Source organism: Chrysemys picta, chromosome 1 (genome assembly GCF_011386835.1).
Source record: "Chrysemys picta bellii isolate R12L10 chromosome 1, ASM1138683v2, whole genome shotgun sequence".
Taxonomy (NCBI): domain Eukaryota; kingdom Metazoa; phylum Chordata; order Testudines; family Emydidae; genus Chrysemys; species Chrysemys picta.
In genome coordinates, this window is record NC_088791.1 from 232,324,856 (window position 1) to 232,352,056 (window position 27,201).

A 27,201-nucleotide genomic window follows, 5' to 3' on the forward strand; every position below is an offset into this window, starting at 1 on the left:
GCACTTCATTTTTCTGTTCTTGATGCTTGGGGGTTTCTTCACTGTATACTGATATCATCTGGTGTCTTCAGGCTGTGATATTTTCTGGTGTCTTCGGTCTGTGGGATGCAACTTAAACAGCTAGTTTGTTAACATAATAAAGGATTTTTGTTTGTTTTTGTTTTCAGTAACTCAAACTTAATACACAGTTTAACTTAGTTTGTTTACAATGTAATAAGAACAATGTAATAGGGACCAAGCCTTTTATAACACAAGCTATACTTTTGCAATTGTTGTATAGACACTCATTTTCATTTGAAGTGCATTACTAATATTTTTATACGAAATGTAATGCTTAACGGCTAAAATAAATGCTCACAATCTTCCATGAGAAGGTGTATTGCTTTCCCTTGCTGAACAATTTGTTTCAGCAAAGGAGTTAACAGAATTTTTACTAAGCTTTTTAGAGTTAATATGCTTGTGATACTAATTTCACTCTTGTTAACTGTTTAGAAGCACAACTTTAACAACCACTGCTTCCCATTAACATAACATAACATAAGAAAAGCATAAAAAATTAAACTAACTATAAAATTAAACCAAAATAAATTTTAAATACAGTACTTTGAGGGTATTTGAGGGTATACTTTCATGATGCTTTGTTATGTTTGGGAGCCAAAGGTGGAAACCTGTTCAAATTGTTTGGTTAGCTTTATGCATAAATTGTTATTTTAAAACATTTTGGTTATGATATTCTTATAACTATATTTAAAAGTGCAAACAAGTTTATAAAAAGCCCCCCCCAAAATTAACATTTATTATTTTTACCTTAATGTTGAAGGTTTCCCCTTACATTTTTTTCTTTGAATAACAAATAAAAAAAAAAATCTTAAAAATCACAACAAAACTGAGATTGATCAGAGAATATTTTTTGTTTGCAATTGCATTATTTGTTGAGGCAGAAATATATGGAAATATATGTACATATATTTGTAACTGAAACCTTTTTGAACTTTGCACAAAATATTGGTGCTAATAATACTATGATTATACCCCAACCATGATCTTAAAATAGTGTGGTACCACATATACATAAATTTTTAAAAGGGTATAAAATTGACTTTTGTTGCAACAAAATAAAAATAATAAAAAATAGTCACGTGACCCACACAACCTACAACACAAGACAACACACACGACATACAGGACAGATTTACAATTAACAACAAATGGTGCCAGAATTCTATTCATAACTATACAAAATAAGGCAAACAAAAATAAAAAATAGTTATATTTGAATAAACAAATTATTACTTTATTTAAAACTTGTTACATAAATTGTTAAAAATTATTTGCCAAATGTATTGTATTAATTTGGTAACAAGGAATTTTGCATTATTTTCTATTTAACATTATTTTAAAATTCTGCTATATGGAAATAAGAAAAGTCCATATTTCAAATATTAGTGAGTGGTTAGGATTAGAAGCAGAGTGTGCATTTCTGTTGCTTGGCAACCATATCTTCAAGAAAGTTAGGAATAATTCCAACTGTTGCATTCCTGAAGGGTTAAAATACTTAATTTACTGGATTTATTTAAAGTAAAGTTTTTACCTTATTTTCTTTGTTTGTTGTTTCATTCTGTTTTCAATTGCTGTATTTTTTGGAGGTTTCTGTAAAAACTATAACTTTTCTCTTTTAAAACAAAGAGAGAGAGCAAAATTGAGGAGAGGCTGGGGGAAAGGAGGGGGTGAACAGCAACCTAGGAAGGTAGCGAGACCTGAGCCAAGAGAGATTAACTCTATCAAGATATTTGAAGGTACAGGCAGCAGCAGCAAATTTAGCAAACTAAGAAAGCATATAAAGGACAAAACTTAACCGGTATGTAAAAATATTTGAGAAAGAAGGTTCTATTTTCAGATATGAGCACGGAGTGTGGTTCCGTGGGTCAAAGCAGTTGGGAACCTGCACAGTTAAGAACCGCGCCCCTGTTTTTTATCCTGGCTTTGAGTGGAGAATGGGGGTAGTTACCTGCTCTTGTAAAACCTGAATTTGTTCCTCCAATGTCTGTTGCTTTTGTGTGCATGCCAGATGGATGGCGGGAGTGCCCTTTTTTTTTTTTTTGCTGCAGTGAACTGGTTTTGGGCAACTCCATATGTTAATGCATCAATTCTAGGTGTTAACCCACTTAATTTTGGTTTTTTACTTTGAAATGCTTTTTTATTCACTCCCCTGCAATCAAGTCGCAGCTCCTGTCTCCTAATGTGCTCTGTGAACTGTTCTATATTTTCCTTCATCTGATTTACCAATTCTTTGAAAGTATTATGTGCTACTCTTTCTTTCTGTGCACTTACTTGTCCCGTTCTGACAGGCACCAGTCTAGGTCTCAGTTTAACTGGAACCTGGCATTTATCATAAGGTGGTGGTTGCAATGCAGTGGACCCCGTTTCATCTTTTAATTTTACTAGGACCACCTGTTTCCATTTCTGTCCCCATTCCTCAGGCACCGTAAAAGCACTTGAAGAACACTGAACCCCAGGGGACGGTGCTTTTTGCTTCTGCAGGTTTTCTACAGCTGTTTTCAATTTTTTATTTTCCTGCTTCACTTGCTCGAGCATATCATGAGTTTGGACCGCCTGTTGCCCTGCTAACAGAGCTTGGGCTTTCCAGTGCTCGACTGCCCGGGTTACCTCTTCTACTTCTCTTGTTTTTTCTGTTACTTGTTTGGCCAGCATTCCAGCATGCTGTCTGAGCCATCTCACTGCCAGAGACATGAGTTGCAAAATTCTTGCTTTTTTTACTCTTATTACTGTTTCTCAGAGCCTTGGTTTCTACCATCGCTCTACATAAGCCAGTCCATGTTTCCCCACTCTCTTTTTTAAATTCATATGGACCCCCCTTACTGGCAATCCAGCGGGTCCAAGAGTTATCAAACTCCGTGGGGATCATAAGGGAGGGAATAAGGGGGTTTCCTAGCTCGAGGTTTACTGCCATGTTAGATAGCGATTCTTACTACGGCAGTTTTGCTTACTCACCAGATCAGCGGTTGGGGTCACCAGTGTTGTTAGATGCTACACAGACACATGAACTGCCTCATCTCCATGGGCTGATAAAATGTTAAGTTTAAAAGTTAAATATCAACATTACTGAATATTATAGCAAAAACATCCAACTAGTGTCATCCAAAATTGCTTTCAGGTCAGAAACTATCACTAACCTAATCCAGTTGCTCAAATTTCCAGCTTCCCCCTCTTCAACTGCTTATATGGTATACTGCAAGGTCTGCAGCATGTTATAAACTGAAAATGGCAGCATAAAATTTAACCTGTTTAAATGTGTGGCCTAATTCATCACTGTCCTATGGACCTTTTAAAGTGTGAAGTGGTATAATACCCCCCTGGACAGCACTACTAGTGCAGTAGAGGTCCCTGCCAGTAACGGGGGCAGGCTGTACGTGGGCCAGAGAAGGCACTGTGAAGGCAGATCAGAGACAGGAGCCATGGGGGCAGATCAGAAGTGGAAGAATCTAGCTGGGGCAAACCTATGCCCCAGGAATAGTCTGTGCAATGGCTTATAGGAGTGCTTGCAACAGGACCACAAGTTAAGGCAGTGGTCCCCAACCTTTTTTGTCTGGCAGGCGCCAGACGATGAGCCACGGAGGCCCGTTGCTGTGGACGAGCATCCGCCGAAATGCCGCCGACAAGTGGCAACGTCAATAGGCGTTGCCGACAAAATGCCGTCCAAAATCGGTGGCATTTCGGCAGCTACGCCTCTGGATGCTGCTGCTTGTCGGTAGCATTTCGGTGGCTGCTTGTCCGCCGGCCAGTACGCGGGCACATTTAGATGCCCCGGCGGGTGCCATGGTGCCTGTGGGCACCGCATTGGGGACCCCTGAGTTAAGGCATCCATCAACACAAGGATACATCATCTCATCTATGGGATTGCTGTACTGGCTTTACAGTACTGTATTCATTTTCACATCTAGTCCAGTAATCTGCAGTTTTGAATTTAAATAAAGGTGCCCCCAAACTACTCCAAACTGAGAAGTGTGCTACGGAATTTGTCTAGTTTCCTTGATTATAATAGTGCAGTGGCAATAGTTGCCTCTTGTTTGAGGCCTAAAAACAACTTATTAGGCATTTAATTATCTGTAGGCTTAAAGTTCCTGTAATAGCAGAGCAGAAGGCAAATGAATGACTTGATCTTCCATTACCAAACATAGGCAGAACTACTGAAGTCACAACCTCTCACATTTCACTGCAATAGGCACCAGTATTTATCCTAATTTTCCTGTAATATAAGGATAGTTTTATAAATATACTAAAAGTAATAACTGTTTGACAGTAAGGAATTACAACAGCTCTTGTTTGAAGCCTCCTTGGTGGCAACAATAGAAAAAAGATAATGGTTTGGAGAGAGAATTTCTATGTTTCTAATAAATATATAATGGGAGGAAAACTAAAATGCCATTTTTGGCAAAAAATGCACTTGGGATTAGGTTCCATGGTTATGTCACTAGAAACCCTTTGAAGGGTATTGGAGTCTTGTAGATTACAGTTGTTTAATCTACTCCATTCTTCAGCCAATACTTAAGAGGAGAGAGAAAATCTTTTGAAGTTAATATTACTCAGTTCGCTTGGCAGTCTGAATACTCTGCAAACTGTGTACAGTAGCTAGCCCAATGCATCTAACAATATACTGCCCCAAGTAAGTATAGCAGTTGTTAAAGAGAACTGGAAATGTTGAATATTCATAAAGGGGAAGTCATAAATGAAAATGTAATCTTCTTCATTTAGATGGTGGAGTGGCTTTTATAATACTGTTTAGAAATGACCCTTATAGGCTCAGTTCCCCCCCAAAATTGGGTTCTAAGCTACAGAAAACTTGTATGAACTCTGGTCTAATTTTATTATCAGCTGAACTGAACCTTCATCTTAAATGTTTCTGTTCTATAAAATACAGTATGTTTAAGAAATAAAAGTTGCTTTAGAATGACGTGCATTTGCTGTGTACATCAGCCCTTAAAATAACACCCTTGGTATGATTGCAGGTTCTCCTATGGCTGCTAACTTTCTTATAGATAGCAGAATCTACCCTTTTTTCCTTCAGTTGTGTTCACAAACCACCCATTACAATGTTAAATAGAATGCATCTGTTTATGTATGTGCACTTAATCATGCTTCCAAGAGGAGTTAAAACAGATTTACCTACCACTAGTTTAAATTTAAGTGGAATTTGGAATCCTGATCTTCCATAAATGGAAAAAAGTTCCTAATTGTAGAAATAGCTTGTAATGTAACGCCAGTAATCCAGATTTAGGTTCTAAACAGGAACCATAAAGGGATAGAAAAAAATTAAGATACAATATTGTAGCATTTGGGACTATGTTCCAAAAGGTGATATAAGAGAAGGGTCCTACATCTAATCAGGAATAGTGGAAGAATGAATAGAATTTCCTAGAGCTGCCTAAAATTTTGCTATAGCCAGCTTCTTTCAAAGTCTCTTCTTTTAACTACAGAAGGGAAATTTATATATGTGCTTTACGGTTACTGAAGTATATATTTTCTTTTGGGCAGAGGCCTGTTGGAGGCATCTTCCATCAACACCTTTGGTACATTTGGGCTGAGTCAAACTCAATTCCAGAAATGGATATCAGTCACAAATAAGACACAGGGCATGCAGTGGCGCTGAATACCTACAAACAAAGAGATTTCAGGAAATAACAATGAGACTTGAATTATAATTCTGTTTGAAGTTAGTCTCCATAAAAGGGTTTTGAGTTGTGAGAAAACAGGTCTTATCTGAAGGGAGGAAAATCTTGTTTTTCCTGGGCCATATTCCCCACACAATCGGGGAGAGGCAGGAAGAAAGATAATTGACAGTTCTCCACTAATGTAGAACATGGAGTCCACCATTCGTTAGCCAGTAAAAGTGCCAGTCATATTTGAAGATAAGCTATGTTTGTGCTACCTCAAAGCCACTGATTACTCAAGCAGCTAAAAGCCATTACATTAGAGGATGAAGACTTGGAAGGAGTTAGTTCAGTGCTGTTGCATGGACAGCATAAAGGATACCCATCGTGTTATGTGCTTCCATGAAGATTTGTCCTGAACCAAATCTGGCACATTAGAGTGGGATGCCTGTGAGGAACAGGTGTCTGTCATTCAGCCATCATGTTTTAGGTCTCGGTTTTTTCATCTTGCTTTCACTGGGTCAATGTCAAAGATGACTTTTGCAGGGAAGTTGGTAGGCATTCAGAGCAGCTGACTACATCACTTTGGAAAGAAGGATCTGTTTAGTTAGAAAATGGATCTATTCATTCTACTTGAATTTTTACCATTTGATGTTTTCAATCATTTGGAGATGCTTCATGTGACTGGTGTCCAACTTCTTTTCAGTCTTAACAGTATAGGGCATGTTTCAGTCCCATATGTCAAAAAACTGACCACTGAAGCATTTATATAATCCTCAGCTTTGTGTCTACTTATCTTAGTAGCCCAGGTTGATATTCTGGTTTTGAAAACTGAGAAAGCCGGTGCAGAATTGAACTTAATTTGTTTTAAGTTATGTGAAGTTACTTTACTTTTAAAGTCCATCAACTAATTTAACCTGGGTTTCCCTTTATTTTTGCTCTTAAATATTCACACAGAGAAAAGGCCCTCATTGCATAAACTATGAATATATTATTTTACTTGTTTTTACTTACTTACCTCACCGAACCCAAAACCAACCTGAGGACTTACTAGATAATTTAGTAGTATGATACAGCTCATAGATAAATTACTAGCTTTTGAATAAGGGATATCTTACAAAGTTTACTTTTCTTATATAGTCTTTCAGTGTTGATGCTGGAAGTTGTACTACATTAATACTGCTTTCTGGAGAAAAATTTAAAATGTTGTCAAGGCTGAATCACCACTCACTTCTAGTGAAGAAAGTGCGGGGCCTGCAAGGATTCTAAAAATTAATACTTGTCATTCCAGGCTTGTATTAAACTCCCAAGGTTACAGCTTTTCTCTGATCTTGGCTTGGTAAACACTGCCACCACCCAAATGCAAAAACCCTCTTGGACCCAGCAAGGAGCACTTGGGAATTCCTACCTGTGGGGTACCCTCAAGCCCTTTCACCCCCCCTTCTTCCCCCTTCTCCCCCAAGGAAGAGCTGAGAAAGAAAACAAAGGAAATTAGCTGTTACCACCAGCTAATTAAACCGCATATGCACAAACCTCTTAGGACACCAAAAATCCAATTCCTTCTTGAAAAAAGGTAAATTTGATTTAAAACAAAGAAAATAAATACATCTGGAACTTAGGCTGTTACTAGATTTTAAAAGAGCAATTCCAAAAATTAAGCACCCAAAATAGCTTTCTTGGGGGTTCAGCTTAAAGGTTACAAGCAAAAAAAAGGATCTGGGGAGATCCACAAGCCAAAATAAAGAATAAACCTGATCGTGCTTATCTAAATGTTCCCTATCCAAATAATTACTTCTAGGTATGGAAGATAATTTTTCATACCTGGTTCAAACCTTACACAGCATTCCTGCTTATAGCATTGCTGCTCTGTCCCTGCAGCCCAGAGAACAGACAGAGTTTTTCCCAATTTTAAAAAGTTCTACCTTCCCATTGGCTCTCTTGGTCAGGTGCCCACTCCTTTTCTTTTTCCTGTGGGCTTGTTAACCCTTTACAGGTAAAGCAAGCAGACTCAAAGGGAGCTACTTCCCTCCCCCCCGCTTTCATGTATCATACATGTAGTCTTGAGCTTCAATACAACTATACAAACGCTATATTAAAGGAATGTTAGGTTGAAAAGTCAAGCACTCAAAGGTTAAGAAAAGCCAGAATTAAGGTTGCACGTTCAACTTTAATTTTGCCCGTGTGTGTGTGTGTGTGTGTGTGTGTGTGTGTGCGCGCATTATGATTGTCTCCAATTTCCATGAGCATGCTTTCCCACAGGACCCCCTGCCTCATTCAGTGTACAGGTGACTTATAACTTGATCAAACTTGGGCAGATTTTCTCAGGCAACAAAAGGCACGTCCCTAGCACCAGGCTATATTATGCTCCCAAGAGAATCATCTTACTGAACCGCCATTGAAGCTGCCCAAATCCTGCCCCAAGGAGTTATCCAGGGTAGTAAACTGCTTCATCAATCCTGAATGCCTATAACCTGTATCAGAGCTGAGTTACTAAGCACTGCAAATAACTATTGACCAACTTTACTGAAATGGTCATGTGTATGCATGTAGTCTTCTCAAACAGCATGGATTCTCTCTGCCTGAAACCACCAACCAACAGCCTCCCCTGCATTTCCAGAGTATAGTACATTCACTCATGAAGACGTTCTGGGTGCCCTAAAAGAGTCCTGACCCAAGACTTGCGAATCTACCCCATGCCCTTCCCTGCTCTTGAAGGAGAGTCATGAATAACTGGGTGCCACTTATGACTAAAATAGCCAATGCATCTTTCAGAGAAGGACTCTTCCCTTCCTCTTTCAAACATGCAATAGTCTGACCAACGCTGAAGAACCCCACCATGGATACTTAGACCTAGCCAACTATTCCCAGTATCAAACCTCCTATTCCTGAGCAAGCTCACAGAGAAACTAACAAAAAGCCAACGACAAGCTCATCTAACTGAAGCTAACATTCTGTACCTGGAATAGTCTGGATTTAGGCCAGGACGTGGAACTGAAACTGCTTTAGTGGAACTAATGGATGATTAGTCAGTGGATAGAGAACAGACATCCATTCTCTTCCTCCTGTACTTCTCTTCCGCATTGAACACATGACCATGTTATACTGCTGTATCGCCTGAGAGAGAGATGGTGGGGTCCAGAGTAATGCACTAAAATGGTTTGAGTATTTCCTGGAGGAATTCACCCAACAAGTAGTGATGGGAAACTGCATCTTCACCACTAAACCCCTCACTTGTAGAGTTCTACAAGGACAGTTTTCTCTCCAGTCCTTTTCAACATCTGCATGCAACCACTAGGTCAGGGGTGGCCAACCTGTGGCTCTTCAGAAGTTAATATGCGGCTCCTTACCTAGGCACTGATTCTGGGGCTGGAGCTATAGATGCTAACTTTCCAATGTGCTGGGGGGTGCTCACTGCTCACCCCCCTGCTCTGTCCCAAGGCCCCTTCCCCTGAGCCTGCCATACCCTCACTTCTCCTCCTTCCCCCCCATAGCCTCCTGTGCACGTGAAACAGCTGATTGCAGTGGGCAGGGGGAGTAGGTTCTGATTAGCAGGGGCTGCCAGCAGGCGGGAGATGCTGGGGAGCGGATGGGGGGCTGCTGATGTATTACTGTGGCTCTTTGGCAATGTACATTGGTAAATTCTGGCTTCTTCTCAGGCTCAGGTTGGCCACCCCTGCACTAGGTGAACTGGTCAGACAACACGGAATCAAGTGCCAGTAATATGCAGATATTACTCACAGCTCATCTTATCCTTCACCACATATGCCCAAATCACCGCCACCAAGAGGGCCTAGTGTTTGGATGAGTTCAGCTCATGTATGAACAGCAGCTGGATGAAGCTAAACCTAAGCAAAACCGAGATGGTGCTGGTGGGCAGAGTTTTCAGCCATGGGGCATTCTCTTTTGATTGAAGTTCACATCCATAGTTAGTCAATTCAGTCCATGGTCTAGGATTACTCTTGGATTCCTTGCTGACACTGAGCTCTCACATAGCAACAGCCATGAGTAACACTCATGAATAACATCTCTGGTTGGCTAGAAGATTGCCACATCCTGTTGGGCAATGACCTGGCCTCAGTTATTCATGTCTTTGTCACCTCTCAGCTGGACTACAGCAATGTAGTATACCTGGGCATAAAACCTTCAGTATTTAGGAAGCTCCAACTAATATATACAGTGCCTGTGCTGCTGAGGAAGCATACTGCAGATCACACCCATACTCTGCTCTCTACAGTGGCTTCCCACAGAATTTTGAATCAAGTTGAAGGTCTCAGTCCTTATCTTCAATACACCCCATGGCCTGGGCCCAAGATACTTAAACGTTCATCTTAAGCTCTGGTAAAAAGACCACGGTCAGCAGCTTCACTCCTCTGACACAATGGAACGCAACAATAAGGGTAAAGCTCGTCTGTGTGGGAGACCAAACTTTCTCGGAGGGTGATCTGAAACGAGAATGAATTCTCCCAAGAGCTAAGGCCCCCACAAACCTTACCACTTTACCCTCCAAGTACAAGGCACTTTTTTTTTACCTTGCCTTCTCGAATATAAACAGTTTTTTTTTTTTTTAACTTTAATACAATTTTGCTAACCAAAACAAGATGCTTCACTACATATGCTGCTTCTGGTGAGAGGATGAGATCCGACAGGTGACAGCTGTCTTGCTTAATGCGTTACTGGAATGCTCTCAGAGGAGTATAGTATAAAAACCTATCTAGAATAGACATTCCTTTGTCCTGATGTTGATGATGATTGTATCATTGCATGCTTGTTGCATTCCTTTGTTTTTGCTTTTGTATGTTTAAAAAATAAGTTCTTAAAATAGCATTTACTAGAAGAAATTGGTGTCAGACTACAATTTGATCACCTATTGTAACTTTGAAAGAGGTCAGTTATATCCATTAGACTGTTGGAAAGCTGTTGAAACCCCCCAAATTTATTCTTTGGGGGGGGGGGATTTATTTTACTGTCTGCCCCAGTTATATGTGTGCTCATACCGATTTAGCAGTGCTAAATAAGTATTTTATGTTTCTAGCAAATGTAAAACAGGAAGAAAACTAAAATGCAGTATTTTTTGGCAAAAACTTTATTCTAGTTTTTAACCATGTACAGCAGTTTCAGAAATGTACTTTAATGTCGCAGACAACTTCTGTTGCGTAGTTTTTTCTTATTCATTACTGACAGGTTAATGCCCCCATCTATGGAATTTGGAGTTGTTCCAATGATGGTGGATGCTCCAGAACTAAGTCCCCACCCTTCAGCTCAGGTCATCAGATTTTCTGCCTCCATCAGCAGGTGCTTCATTTTCTTCTTCATTTTTGTACATTAGCAATGTATGTTTCTTCTCCCCTTACCCCCTTGGTTTGGGTTTTTGGTAACAGGGTGGCTTCAATAATTCAATGCTGCAGCATCTTTTAGGCATTCTTCTGCCCCCATTTGGGCATGGCAGAGCTGGCCTGCAAACACTGAGCTAAATCTATGTGAGGTAGCATTTACAGACTTTACAGAGGATGTATTATGCCCTACCTGCTCACAGCCGGACAACCCTTGTGCTGCCGGAGCATGGGTCTCAGTTGGAACAGTATGTCGAGTCTCACCTCTTGCCCCAAGGAGCATGACTCAACATAAAAGACCAATCAGAAACTTATGAACATTTTAGGATGATAATCTAAGGATGAGAAGGACACTATCTGGCTAGCTCAAGGGGGTAAGTCCTGCAACCGACCTGGGCTGGAGGGGAGGAAACCCTGAAAGGATTCATAACAACCCCCCAGATACCAAACTGGGGTCTCAACTCCCTGGGGGAAGAAGCACAGGGTTCCCTACAAAATTAGGTATCTTATTCAAATCACATTGAATGCCCCTCTGTGGGAAGGCAAGTACAAACAACATAATGAAAGTTAACCTCCTTGGCAGAGAAGAATCTGTTACCTTTCCAGACAATTTACATAAAGGATAGAGAAAAGAAGGAAGCGTTTAAGTCCTCCTCCTAGTCCTCAACTGGTGCAAAATGCACTTTGGACTTGCAAGCTAGTCCAGGAGCTCACACTGCACCAGCAGAAAAGACCAGATTTCCTGAAGCAGGGACTCCTTCATCTGAACCAGAAATACCTATAATTAACAACCAGGGCATCAGAACAAAAGTGTAGTTCTGCATAGATTTTTCCATTAGCCTCTGATATAGTTTGTTATCCACGCAGAACTCAGCCAGGAAATTTCTTTCATTGATGTGGTCAGACTACTTAAGATTCTCACATTAGCCCTTTTGGACACAGCAAACTCGCGTTCAGCTGATTGTTCACCACAACCCCAAATCTTCAGAGTGAGTGCTTCCCAGGCTATAATCCCCCATTTTGTAAGGATGGCTGTGGCCTTCGTTCTTTGTTCCTAGCTGTATACATTCATACTGTTTGCTTGTGCCCCCCTGTTACCAACTAATCCATATTGCTCTGTATCAGTAATCTGTCCTTTATTTACCACTTCCCCAATTTTTGTCATTTTCAAATTTTATCAGTGATGATTTGTTTTCTTTCAAGTCATTAAATAGTGTAGGACCATGAACTGATCTGTGTGGGACCCCACTTGGAACTCACCACTTAGTGATAGATCTCAAAATGTAACTGTAAATGTGAAATCATAAGTTAGGCACCTTTTAATCCATTTAATGTGGACCACATTAATTTTATACCATTCTATTTTTATCAAAATGTTATGAAGTACCAAATCAAATGCCTTACAGCAGTCTTAAATATATGACCTTGTCTGAGGTAGATTTGCAAGTAAGGTTCCATTCCTTTGCAGCAGCATCCTTTTGTAGGAGGCTGCTAATGTTCCCACATCATTCCTTGCTTTATATGGGGGAACTTCAATTCCTACTTATTACTCTACTATACTGCTTATTGTTGTCCTACTTCTGTGATTCACTGCTTTCTGGTCACTGCTTCCTATTAGTGAGAATGAGGAGAGCAGGTGTGGACCAGAATGGGGAGAAGAAAAAATGTTTATTTTTATTTATTGATTGATTGGTATGAGCTTCATTTCTCATCTCATTCCACCCATCTAGTAATTTGGTAAATGAACAAAATAAAACTGATTTTTTTTTCTAAAGAGAGGTTAATTAATACATTATGACAAGTTGTTGTCTTAATGCTAATGGGTAGCTGGAGCATTTCTTCAGCTTTGGGAGAACTCTTAGTGGTCTAAACGTAATGACAGTTCTGCAGAATTTGAACTATAAATCCTTATTGTATGATGTCCCAACCAGATCTGTGACAAGCTGTACAGACCAAGCCCCAAAATCATTATACATGAACACTAAAACATAACTGCATAGATGGGGATGCAGCATGTCTGCCTTTGTATTGCTCTCTATAATAGTGTTACTATGTAGTACTGCCTCAGTGGTGGTATTGATTTATTTGAAAACTGTAACTTAAGACTGGATGGTCCTTTGTCCTGTGCCAGTTGTGCCATCACTATACTGCACAAGAAACCACCCTGTGCTCCTGTACAGGACTGGGCAAAGCCCAGTACTTTCATTCCCCTGAATGCAAATACTAAATAAGGATAGAAATGACAACACTAGCCTCCCGGAGGCTCATACACATGGCTACCAATTCAGGGCTTGTGCTTAAAAGCACAACAGGCTCTTTAGTCTTCCAGAGACCATAGATATAATTGCATCAAACGTACACTTTTGTGATATTCTTTCCTGAAAAGATACTGCTGTTTTCTGATAGTCATGCCACCTCATGTACTGTGAGAGGGTTATCAGTGCTGATACATTCAATATAAAGATCTTTCCTGGCTCCATGGGCGGAAGGGGCTGCCATAAAATCTCCTTTTTAGATCTGGAAAAATGTAGCTAAGCAATGTTCCTCTGAACAGCGTATCAGTACCTCAACTGCAGTAATGAAATGATTGCACTTGAGGCAAGTTGGTGTACCATTGGTGTCTTGTGACACTCTTAATGTATACTATACAGAACAACTTAGAAAGGAAGCATTGTCTGTCTGACTGAAGAACCAAGTATCAATTTTTGATATAAGAGACTGAATTATTCATTCACTATCCTAGCTCTTCTGTTTTACTGTTTCTTATGCAGTATTCCTTTGTTACTCACTCATTGCACATATGACCCTGGAACAGAGAATTTTTCATATCTCCTCATCTTGATAACCAGAAAGTTAATTCTGATTAGGCATGTTTCTTTAGTCATGTTAATGGTTTTTTTTAAAACAAACAAAAAACACCGCCTTCCAATTAGCCATGTTCCAAACCAGCCGCTAAATTTTTATGACTTTTAAAAATTCTCTAAATTTTCTAAATACTGATTTTATTAGTGTTTAAATATTGATGTACTCTTCTTCTACACCCATTCTTATGCTGCTTTTTGGAATCTTCACAAATGAAAATAAGTAAAATTCCAGAAGTATCATTAGCTTTCTCCAGAAAATAGAGTTCACCTGAATTCTTTAGGCATAGGACAAATACGGATTTTGGAAGTTGGATGCAACTTATTTAAGTTCATGAAGTTTCACAGGTATACACCAAGTCTGTCTGGTCCAATAACACTGCTCTACAGCCAAAAGGCTTCTGAAATAAATGTAGTCAAACTTTACTAATTCTGGGTCACTGAGAACGAAAATGATGCTTAAAATTGTTGATTGGCTCTAGTTTTCAAGATATGCTATTGGGTCAGTATATATGACCCTTGACTTGGGAATGGCGGAGGATAAGTGAGTTATAAAGGGAAGGGATCTCAATTTAAACCAGAAATGACTAAAATACATCTTTGACTGGATCTATGAATAAATCTGACTGGGTTTGGACAGTACTTGCTTTTTAGGCAAAACAATGAATGATGCAATCTGAAGCTGATATTGCGTCATACATGATATGAATTGCATCATGTTATTCCTAGAAGTCATGGATGAGGCAATCATAACGAAGCTTACATCACTCTGCTGAACAAATTGCCCTATATCAGCTCTAGAAATCATAGTGTCGTGCTCTCTTATTTGTCAGTTTGATTTTGCAAAGGGACACATTTCTGTTTAGCCAAAGTGAGCAGAGATGCCTCGTACTTGTGTGAACAGTGCAGATAATTTCTGCTATGTTTGTGGTGAAGTGACTTTTGCATCCCAAAAGCGCAGTATAACCACTATGGTTAAGAAAGCCTATCACCTTTATTTTGGTTGCAAAATTGGAGATCAGGACAAGAGGTGGGCCCCACACATATGCTGCAACACTTGTGCAACAAATCTTCGCCAGTGGTTGAACAGGAAAAGGAAATCTATGCCTTTTGCAGTGCCAATGATTTGGAGAGAGCCAACAGATCATACCAGCAATTGTTACTTCTGCATGGTGCCTCCAGTTGGGAAAGGTGTGTCGAAGAAGAAAAAGTGGACTGTGCATTATCCAAACATTCCATCAGCTATACGCCCAGTACCCCACGGAGAAGGACTGCCGGTTCCTGATGCATCAGAATCGTTCTCACTTGAGTCAGACGAGGAAGAGGATAAAACTTCTGGTCCTAAACCATCAATGTCACAAGACCCACATTTTCTCCCATCCTCCTCCTCTGAACCACACCTCATAACACAAGGTGAACTGAATGACCTTGTCAGGGATTTGGAAGTACCCAAGAGTAAGGCAGAGCTGTTGGGCTCCAGACTACAGCAGTGGAATCTCCTGGCAGGTGATGTTAGGGTTTCCATGTTCCATGACCGTCAAAAGGATCTTGTCCCATTCTTCTTCATGGAAGGTGATCTTGTAGCCTGCAACAACATCGATGGTGTGATGGCAGCCCTCAACATCGTTCACGATCCAGATGAGTGGAGACTGTTCATTGATTCATCGAAGACTAGTCTTAAAGCTGTTTTACTGCATAATGGCAATGTTTTGCCATCAATTCCAGTTGGTCACGCAGTCCATATGAAGGAAACCTATGACAACATGAAACAACTTTTGAGGTGCATAAACTATGACCAACATCAGTGGCAGCTTTGTGGCGATTTGAAGGTTGTTGCTCTCTTGCTTGGTCTGCAGACTGGATACACAAAGTACTGCTGTTTTCTCTGCACATGGGATTCCCACTACATCAAGAAAGATTGGCCACTCCGACAGTCATTGAAGCCTGGGAGGAAAAGTGTTCAGCATCCACCACTTGTTGAATCAAGGAAGATTTTGTTACCACCCTTACACATCAAGCTGGGTCTGATGAAGAACTTTGTCAAGGCCATTGACAAAACACAAGCAGCTTTCAAGTACCTCTGTGGAAAATTTCCAAGGTTAAGTGAAGCTGAGATAAAGGAAGGTGTCTTTGTTGGTCCTCAGATTCGTGAACTTCTTCGAGATGATGCATTTGACCATGCACTGCGTGGCAAGGAAAAGATGGCATGTAAAGCTTTCCAGTTAGTGGCAATAAATTTTCTCGGAAACAAGAAGGCAGACAACTACAGGTTGTTGGTGGAAAACCTCCTCAAGGCATACAAAAGCCTTGGTTGCAACATGTCACTAAAGATGCATTTTTTGCACTCTCATCTAGATTTTTTTCCACTGAACTGCGGAGCAGTGCGCGACGAGCACGGCGAGCGATTTCACCAGGACATTGCAACAATGGAGAAGCGCTATCGGGGCAAATGGAGCCCATCAATGCTTGCAGTCTATTGCTGGACAGTGACAAGAGATGCTCCATTTAATGAATACAAGAGACAAGCCAAGAAGCGCCGAGTAGACACTGAATAGGACTAAACTATGTACATAATAGTTTTTTGCCTTTTGTTTCATAATAAATTTTATTTATATAACCCTTTTGCTGATTTTTAAAGTGTTACATAAACAGGACAGATGAAATATTATCATGTAAAGCAACCATAAACACATGAAAAGACCTAGGTTTACAATTTGATTAAAACTTTATCTATACAATATACATAGACATAAATTGTAAAAACTTAAATATTTTAGAAACAGTAGCCAATCAGTTGTTTTAATTGTCATATTTGAATTCAGCACATCAAAATACATAATAAATAGCACATTTTATCTCTGAAGCAGACAACTTCTCAAAAATTGTAGACCAGTGTAATTAAACCCATAACTAATTTAGAGGATTGGACACTTCCTGTTTACCCTACTGTTGTGGTTTGCAGTCACTGGAAAATGCTAACAATGAATTTAAATGAATAACTAGATCAGGGGTCGGCAACCTCTAGCCGCGGTTCGCCGTCCTAGGCCAATGAGGGCTGTGGGAAGCGGCGCGGGATGAGGGATGTGCTGGCCGCGGCTTCCCGCCTCCCCCATTGGCCTTGAGCAGCAAACCACGGCCAGTGGGAGCCGCAATCGGCCAAACTGCCGACGCAGCAGGTCAACAAACTGGCTCGGCCCACCAGGGTGCTTACCCTGGCGAGCCGCGTGCCAGAGGTTGCCGACCCCTGAACTAGATCAAAGAGAGCAAAATGAAGACTGGTTGCTCCCTAACTACCCAATCTAACCCAAAACATTTAACATATTAAATTGGAATCAGAAAAACTTAGCTCCTTACTTAACATGAACTAATCATTTCTTGTTTTAAATTATATATTCAACTTCCTCCAGCGTTGCTAAAGCTAAATTCTGAACTAATGGATACCACAATTGTCCTGTCAAAAGCTAGATGCTGTTAAGCTGTAAAAGTGTCCCTCTCAAATCTCCAAAAAAGCGCTGCTCCTGAAATCAGCAATTCATTCCAACATCAATGATTGGTCAGCTTCAAACAACAAAAATGGTCCTTCAGAATGCAAGCACAAAGACAGCCTTTAATTATAGCAGTCGCTGTGTGCTCAAGTTATAATAAAGATGTAATCCTTTGGGTGGACATGTCTGTAATATCTGTGCTTGTGCCACACTTGTCACTTCAAACAGTTTTCTTAGCTGAAATCCATAAAATAGAATTGGTAACATCAGGTGACCTTAATTTCTCTAAATTGGAGGCCTCATGTTCCAAGTGACTGCACTAAGTAAAAACTTTGTTGATCTGGGGAAAATGTCAAATTAGTTTTTTTCCCCTATACTCTTCAGTTCATAATGAAGGGTACCAAATTTAAGATTCTAGTTTAATTAGAAAATGAAAATTATTTAATGCACCCCTTTATCTATACAATATACTTCCAATTATCCAAATAGCATGGGGGACACTATTTTATTTGGGTAATTGGGAGTTTAGATAATTGAGAGGGGAGGAACTATTCAGCAGAGAGGTATCCACAGCTGGAGGTTTGTTCTTCTCAGTCCTGGCTGGTGGTCTCTGCCCCACCACAACTGCAGCCTCCTCCTTGCCCACCTCGTGCCTTTAGGGATCAGGTGTCACAAGCCTTGTGGCATCATTGGGAGAGCTCAGCGGAACTGCAGTCACAGCCCTGCTCACTCTCTTCTACGGAGGGCTTCCTGTGGTGCCATAGGAGCCAGTCAGCAGTAGAGTGGTCACTCCTGCATCCCGGAGCCTGTCGTTCTCCTCCTTGCAGTCCTGGCCGGGGGCCTCTGCTCTATTATCCGAACATCTACATTGTCCGAATCTTTGCCTTGTCCCCCATCATGAGACACATTACCTCTACAGTAAGTATCTCATGGTGTGAGACAAAGAAGTGATTCAGTTAATGTGGAAGTTGGGGTAATAGAGTTTTAGGTAAATGGGAGCATACTGTAATAGTTAAATTACTGTGAACTGCTTCTCAGAAGTTAGTTCAGCAGGAAGTGTTGTTGCATTGTTAAATAAGACTTGCAGTCCTTCAGCTGATAGATAAGGATAAAATTTTCAGTTCTGATTTAGTGCATAGTAACCAACTGACTATCAAAAGGGCATGTTTTTACATAAGAACAGCTATACTGGGTCAGACCAGTGGTCCATCTAGCCCAGTATCCTGTATTCCAACAGTGGCTGGTGCCAGATGCTTCAGAGGGAATGAACAAAACTGGGCAATTACCTTGACCATCTTGGTTAATAGATGTAGATCAGGGGTCTCAAACACACAGCCCGTGGGGTTATTTCCTGCAGCCGCCAAGCTCCCCTCACCCGCCGCCCCCTCTTCTCCCAGCGCGACGCGTCCCCGCTCCTCTGCCTACCTCCAGGCACTTCCCGCTGACAAACAGCTGTTTGGCGGTGCTTAGCGCTTTCTGGGGGGAGGAGCGGGGAGCCGCACGCGCTCGGGGAGGAGGTGGAGAAGAGAGGGGACAGTGGTGGGGATTTGGGGAAGGGGTTGGAATGGGGACAGGAAGAGGCGGGGCGGGGCCTTACGGAAGAGGTGGAGTGGGGGTGGGGCCGGGGACAGTGGGGTGGGGACTTTTGTACCTTTATATGAAAAGGTGTCAGTGATGTGGCCCTAAGGCCAATGTCCTAGTCCTCATGTGGCCCTCGTGGTGACTTGAGTTTGAGATCCCTGACATAGATGGACCTATCCTCCATGAACTTAACTAATTCTTTTTTGAACCCAGTTATACTTTTGGCCTTCATGACATCCTCTGGTAGTGAGTTCCACAGGTGACTGAATTGTGTGACAAAGTACTTCCTTTTGTTTGTTTCAAACCTGCTACCTATTCATTTCATTGGGTGATCCCTAGTTCCTGCATTATTTGAAGGGGTAAATAACACTTTCTTATTCACTTTCTCCACGCCATTCAATATTTTATAGACCTTTATCAGATCCTCCCCCCCAGTCACCTCTTTTCCAAACCGAACAGTCCCAGTCTTCTTAGTCTCTCCTCATATGGAAGCTGCTACATAGCCTTAATTTGTTTTTGTTGCTCTTCTCTGTACGTTTTCCAATTCCAATCTCTTTTTTGGGATGAGGCAACCATCCCAAAATTCAATTCAAGGTGTGGGTGTACCATGGATTTATCTTATTTTCTCTCTTGTATGGTTCAGAACATTGTTTGCTTTTTTGACTGCTGCTGTATGTTGAACAGATGTTTTCAGAGAACTATCCACAATGACTCTAAGATCTTTCTTGAGTGCTAATTTAGATCTTGTAATTTAGTATGTATAGTTGGGATTGTTTTCCAGTGTGCATTACTTTGCATTTGTCAACATTGAATTTCATCTGTTTTGTTGCTCAGTCACCGAGTTTTGTGAGATCCCTTTGTGACTCTTCACAATCTGTGTTGAACTTAACTATCTTGAGTAATTTTGTATCATCTGCAAACTTTGCCACTTCACTGTTTACCCCTTTTTACAGCACAGGTTCCAGTAAAGATCCTTGGGGGACCCTGCTATTTACCTTCTCCATTGTGAAAACTGGCCATTTATTCCTATCCTTTGTTTCCTTTTAACCAGTTACTGATCCATGAAAGGGCTTTCCCTCTTATCCCATGACTGCGTACTTTGCTTAAGAGCCATTGGTGAGGGACCTTGTCAAAGGCTTTCTGAAAGTCCAAGTACACTTTCAGTGAAAAGTCCAAGAGGCATGCTTTCCCTTTACAAAAGCAGTGTTGATTTGTCCCCAACATATCATGTCCATCTGTGTCTCTGATAATTTTCAACCAATGTGTCTGGTACTGAAATTAGGCTTACTGGCTGTAACTGCCAGGATTGCCTCTGGAGCCTTTTTAAAAAGTTGCTGTTACATTAGATATTCTCCAGTCATCTGGTACAGAGGCTGATTTAAGTGAGTACTCCTGTTCTTTTTACACCGAAGTTGTTAGTTCTGCAATTTCCTATTTTGAGTTTCTTCAGAACTCTTGGGTGAATGCTGTCTGGTCTGACTTATGGTTAAATTTATCCACTTGTTGCAAAACCACCTCTATTGATGCCTTAGTCTGAGACAGTTCCTCAGGTTTGTCACTGAAAAAGAATGGCACAGATGTGGGAATCTCCCTCCCATCCTCTGCAGTGAAGACTGATGCGAAGAATTCATGTACCGTCCCCACAGTGGCCTTGTCTTCCTTGAGTGCTCCTTTAGTACATTCATTGTCCATTGGCCCCACTGACTGTTTTACTCCTGGGGGAATTCTGCACCACTGTGCATGTGCAGAATTTAGGTTCCCTGAAGATTTCTCTGCTTCCCCACAGAAAAATGACTTTCTGATGACGAAGCAAAGGGAAGCCACAAGAGTGGTCATGCGACCCTCCCCAGCAGTATGTTTCATGTGCCATGGGCAGGCGGCAGAGAGGTAAATCACTGAGGGGCAGGAGGCGGGACTGAGGAAGACCCGGCTGGTGGTTCCTACCTTGCGTCGAGCTCAGCTGCTAATCCGGGCTAGGCTGGGCTGGGGAGGATGGGACTTCCTCTTCCCCTGCACAGCATCCGGGGCCGGGTCAGACCCATCTCCAGATTTCTCCCCTGGCTGTAGGAAGTTCTGTAAACTCCCCTCCCACCACCACCCACATGCTTCCTGCACCCATTGCTCCTCAGCTACAGGGGGAGGGATCCCCATCCATCCAGACCCCCTTATACTCAGATCCCCCAATGACCCCCATTCCCTCTGCATCTGGACCACCCTGAGAGTCAACCACACCCAGATCCCCACCCCACCGAGCCCTAACCAGTTGCACGTGGATACCCACCCCATTGAGCCCCACTTCCCCAGCATCTGGACCCCTGAGCTCCGCAGACCCACCCACTAAGCTCTATCCCCCTTCACACCCAGAGTCCTCCCCCTCCCCCCGCTGAGACCCAACCACCTTCACCTGGACACCTCCCTCCCCCCCCACAGAGTCCTATTACCATTGCATCCAGTCCCCTCTGCACCCAGATCCCCCATTGAGCCACCCGGACCCAGATTGCCCCATGCAGAACCTTCTCAATCCACACCTGGATCCCCCCACACTAAGCCCTTCCATATTTGGATCCTGCCTTGCTGAGCCTGCCTCCCACAGTTGGTACACCTGGCATGGAGGGGCAGGGCTCTTGGGTGTTTCTGAGGCGGGCCCAATCCTTGCACTATGTCACGATTGGGTGCAGCCTCACTGCTGAGTCCATGTCCCCGAGAGTGAGTGTGTGTGTGTGCGTGGGAGCTGCACAGTGATCTTTGTGCTGCCAGTGTCCTGTGCTCCCCAATACTATGCTGGAGCCTACACATTTATTTGACAAATAAAATTTGCAGAATTTTAAAATATTGTGCGCAGAGTTTTATTTTTGGTGGAGAACTTTTAATTTTTTGGCTCAGAATCCACTCAAGAGTATTGTTTGGCAGGCTTTCTGCTTCTGGTATACTTAATTAATTTTGCGTTTAGTTTTTGTCTTTTGCTAGTTGTTCTTCAGTTCTGTTTTGACCTGCCTAATTGTACTTTTACACTTGACTTGCCAAAGTTTGTTCCTTTTATTTTCTTCAGTAGGATTTGACTTCCAGTTTTTAAAGGATGTCTTTTTAATCTCTAATTGACTCTTTAACTCTGTGTAGCCATAGTGACATTGTTTTGGTCTTTTTTTAACTTCTTTTTTTTATTTGGGGGATACATTTACTTTGAGCCCCTATTATGGTGTGTTTAATCAGTTTCCATGCAGCTTGCAGGCATCTCACTCTTGTTACTGTTCCTCATTTTTATGCAGTTCCTCTTTTTGATGTTTAGATGCTACTTTGGTGGCTTTCATTGGTATTTTCCCCCCTACAAGGATGTTAAATTTAATTACATTGTGATTGTCATTTATGAGCAGTTACTAGTGGATTGTGGATACTTCTGCTTGTTGGAGCTACCCCTTCCCTTACTGCCACTGAACTTCAGAAACCTTCTGAGAAGCAAAACCTGTTGAGGCCAGGCAAGTGCTGTCTTTTGGCCCTGAGCATGTGGAGTCAAAACTGTGTGGCCCCAAATGCCTCAGTGCCTCTTTTTTCTCTATCTTGCTGTAGAAAAACTGTTGATTGTGATGAGCCCTGGGGGAGAGCTTAGGGTTGACAATAAGTAAACATGTTTTCAAAAGTGTTAAACCAAATCTGCGCTAGTGTTTAAAACCATGATAGTTAGTTAGCTAATTCTTCAACAAAAAAACTTTAAAAACAGATTCCAACGAGAAACTGCAGAACTGGAATTAATTTGCAAACTGGACAGCATCAAACTAGGCCTAAATAAAGACTGGGGGTGGATGAATCACTATAAAAACTAATTTCCCCCTGCTGATACTCTCACCTTCTTGTCAACTGTTTGAAATGGACCACCTTAATTACATTGGCCTCATTAGCATTACAAAAGTGATTGTTGAGAATAGCCCACTTCTACCTTAATTGAATTGTTAACCCGCCCCCCCCCACTTTGTAAGGCAACTCCCATCTTTTCATATGCTGTGTATTTATACCTCCCTACTGTAATTTCCACTCTATGCATCTGATGAAGTGGTTTCTAGCCCACGAAAGCTTATGCCCAAATAAATTTGTTAGTCTCTAAAGTGCCACAAGGACTCCCTGTTGTTTTTACTATTATTCTTTTATAGTCTTAAACGTGACTTGTTTGCTACTCTAGATGTGGCTGTGAGAGGGTTAAGAAGGTTAAACTGAGGGGGATAGTAAGTAAACTTTTCTTTTCCTTTTCTTATTGTGGTTTGTTTTCCATAGTGAACTTGCTTTCAGGGTTAATTAGTCTAAATAGTTATGTTGAAGATGCTTGATGTATTAGATTTTTGTCTCATTGGTTAGCGTAACATTAATCACTATGTGCTTTTTGCCTTTGTAACAAACTTTTTAAATCTTCTTTTAAAGAATCCTCCTTTTTTTAGGCCAGAAGGGATTATTATAATCATCTGGTCTGACTTCCTGCATAACAAGGCCAAAGAATCTTACCCAGTAATTGCTGCATTAAGTCAAAATTTCTGCTTGAGCTATAGCATATCTTTAGAAGTCTGCATATCAAGACTTCAAATAATTGAGAATCCACTACATATGTAAGTAAGTTATTTCAGTGGTTATTTACCCTTGCCATTAAAAATGTGCACTTTATTTCTAGTCTGAATTTGTATAACTTCAGTTTTCAACCATAGAATCTTGTTATGCCTTTTTCCTTTAGGATTCAAGTCTCGTCCCAATATAGGTACTTTTAGTTTTGTGATTTGTATTACATTCTCTTGCCTGAACTAAAGAGATTGAGCTTCTTTAGGTTTTCTTTAAAGGCATGTGTGAAGAATGTGAGAAATTTCTGTATTTTTATTAAAAAGATATGTTACTCAGTTACCCAACCACTTTTGTATTGTTACCTACTGGGTATGAAAGGATTAATTTCTTCCCAGGAACAAGGGGAATAAGAGATCAAATGACTAGGTCATGTAGACATGCTGGAATTGGAATGAATGGACTATCAAGATCTGTCAAAATGTGAATGGAGCTACCTTGGAGATGCACGGAAAGACCAATGGTTGGACCATTAACTCGTAACAGCTGCCAACCAAGGGGACTTTTTGGATGTGGACAGTCAAATTAGATGTCTGACCACAACTCCACCCTTCCCCGGGCAGGGGGAGGACATGTGAAAACAGCATGACTGACACTTGAAACAAAGGACTCTGAAGTGTTAGCAAATGCTGATAAGAGCCTTGTTCTCACAGTTGACGGTAATTCAGTCTCATATGGGTGGGCAAGATGAGGAAGGTTGGCTGCAAGTGTGCAGTCTGCCTTCCTGATGATGGCAAAATGAAACCTTGCTAACTAAACAAGGAGATGCTGGCAAGCCAGATGGAAGACTTTTAGTTTCGCTTGATCATTTTAACCCAAAGCCATAAATACTGTATTCCAGTGGATTAATAAATGCCAGTTTATTTTATAAAGGCTGTCTTTTGTCACTGCAAACTGTTGCTGGTTGCATAGCTCCCACGAGAGTAAGTCTCCAACGGGGGGGTCCAAGCTCAGTTGGATCGGCTGAAGAAGCTACAGTGAGAAACAGGTGCGGCCGGCAAGGATGCAGTCTCAGGGTACGTCTTCACTACCCGCCAGATCGGCGGGTAGCAATCAATCTATTGGGGATTGATTTTATCGCATCTCGTCTAGATGTGATAAATCTATCCCCGAACGTGCTCCCGTCGACTCCGGAACTCCACCAGGATGAGAGGCGGAAGCGGAGTCGACGGAGGAGCCACGGGGGAGCCGCAGCCATCGATCCCACGCCATGAGGACGGGAGGTAAGTCGATCTAAGATATGTCTACTTCAGCTACGCTATTCTCGTAGCTGAAGTTGCGTATCTTAGATCGATTTCCTTTATCATTGATAAAGGTATTGAATAGCATAGCCCAGAGAGCAGATCCCTGTGGGACTGCACTAGAAACCCCTCACTTAGGGCATGTCTTCCCTACCAATGTTAAAGCGCTGCCGCGGCAGCGCTTTAACGTGGCTTGTGTAGTTGCGCCATAGGACTGGGAGAGAGCACTCCCAATGCTAAAAAACCACCTCCACGAGGGGAAGAGCTACCAGCACTGGGAGCACAGTCTACACTGGCACTGGGAGCGCTGTCTGCACTGGCACTTTATAGTGCTGAAACTTGCAGGGCTCAGGTGGGTGTTTTTTCATACCCCTGAGAGAGAAAGTTGCAGCGCTGTAAAGTGCCAGTGTAGACAAGCCCTTACAGTTACTTTGTGATCTATCAATTAACCACTTTTTAGACATCTTGAGGTCTTAAAAGTTGTGGAGTCCATGTTCCAACCCTTCCTGTTCTGTTGTCTTTGAGCTTTAGGACTGTTAGGGAGGGGACAAATGTGGTAGAAACACATGCAGGAAACCGTTCTGCTGCTATAATTAAAACAAAATTACTATCTTGTGATTTGAGGGACCAAATTACATGTACTGTTAGTATGTGGTGCTTGAATTAAAGTGGTGGTTGTACTTTCACACAGCAATCATTCTATTTTTGGAAACCCAGTGAAATTCCAAGATACAAATGCATTTTTGAAAGGATTAGTTAAAAATTCAATTCATGTCAGACTGATGAAGCACTGAACAGCTGGTGCTATGTTGGAAGTAGCTACTGATAAAGAGTTGTCATTCATGTACTTTAAAAATACCTCTCCTTGTACCAGATTACTCTATCAGCTTTAAGTTAAGGTGATTCAAGGTAAATGTATACCTAGGAGTAGTTAGATTTCTAAATCTGTCTGCAGGACTTCATAAACTCATATAATGCATAACACCAGCCTAGACTATAACTATGCCTTTTTTGATGGCAAACCTCAAAATAGCATTCTTATGTTCTGGCAGGATCCTTAAACCAAACCAGTGTGGTGGTGTTCTCCCCCCACCCCCCCACAAGCTAGTCCAAGTATACTTGGACAAAATACTAAGGACCGTAGCAGAAAACTTTAAACTGCATAAGTTGGGCGCCTAAATAAGTGGCTTTGTTTTGAAAGTGATCAGCCTCAGCTTTCTCTCTCCTTGGAATGGGAGCTATAAGTGCTCACCTTTTTTAGGTAAGCACCCAAGCTTACAAATGTGGGTCATCATAGATTCTTTTTTTATGGGTAGACTTTTGTAAAGAGGTGGGTTTTGCATGAACATCTCTGGATGGTCACACTGGACTACATCTCCATTTCACGATAGTTTGTCTGGCTCTTTCTAGTTTACATGTTTCTAATGAGCACATTTGAGAGTCATAAATAACAAGGAAGTCCTTGTGGTAGCCTAGTTCCACTCCAACAAGGTGATATTTGACACGGAATTGTGTTCTAGAAGCTGTTTTAATTTAATTCCCCCCCCCCCATGCTTAACATTGTGTGTGGGGGGGAGGAGGACTATGAAAAATGGACCAGTTTACACTGTTCATAGTGTTGTCTTCCTGAGACTGCAAAAGAGCCTGAAATTATAGTTCTCATTCCTCTCAACAGTGTAACACTGAAACCTCAATTTGATAATTTGTGTCAACATTAACTGTTTCACTACTGATCTCTTTAGCAGAAACATCCACCTAATGTGTTTACCTGCAATCTCATGCACACCAACTCTCTCTTGGGCAACTTCTAAAACCTCCAGTTCTGCCTTCTAATTTGTGCACAAGTTAGACATTAGTCAGTACAAAAATGTGCATATATTGAAAACAGAATGTGGGAACACTGTAAAATTGAACTTAGAATTAAAATAAATATAGGCTATTATACTGATTGCTCTAATATTTGATTCACTAAAACTGCCTATTTAAAACTATTATCTGAAGCTGCCACGAAATCCAGGGACTTTGCTACAGAAATTGTCCAGACTACACAAGGCCTTATCAATAGGAAACAATACTAACCTGTAAAGACAGAATGCATTTTCTCTGGTAGTGATGGGACTCCTCTCTGAGATGCAGTTAATTTCTGTGAATTGCACTGCTGTAACTCAGTGCTTCAGTAAGTGCATTTCAATTGCTTCAATAGTGTGAAATCTGCTTTATTGCAAATTTGATGAGTCTGTTCTATGTATCTGTGTATATTTGTGTCTCCTCTATACTTTCTTATAAAGAGAGGAAAACTATTCTCCCTGCATCCAAGTCTAGTGCTGACAAAAGGCTTCCACATATAAACAGATATTCCAGGAATGCAAACAACCTCTCATTTGGCTGCAGGAGAGCCTTCTGTATTTAAAGTCCTTGCTGGGAAGCAAAGGAGAGTCCAG

General features: G+C 41.3%; 1 protein-coding gene and 1 long non-coding RNA gene across 8 annotated transcripts in view; one reads left to right on the top strand and one right to left on the bottom strand.

Annotated features, from left to right (window-relative positions):
• On the bottom strand, positions 1-26,965 carry LOC112059411 (uncharacterized). Its single transcript, XR_006172324.2, has 4 exons — positions 26,840-26,965; positions 3,013-3,083; positions 1,592-1,672; positions 1-120 (listed from the first exon to the last, which is right to left on the bottom strand). It is a non-coding gene; the product is annotated as an uncharacterized LOC112059411 (long non-coding RNA).
• The window catches only part of PPP2R3B (protein phosphatase 2 regulatory subunit B''beta), a 95,379-nt gene that overhangs the window by 11,859 nt on the left and 56,319 nt on the right, over positions 1-27,201 (top strand). The window lies entirely within an intron of this gene.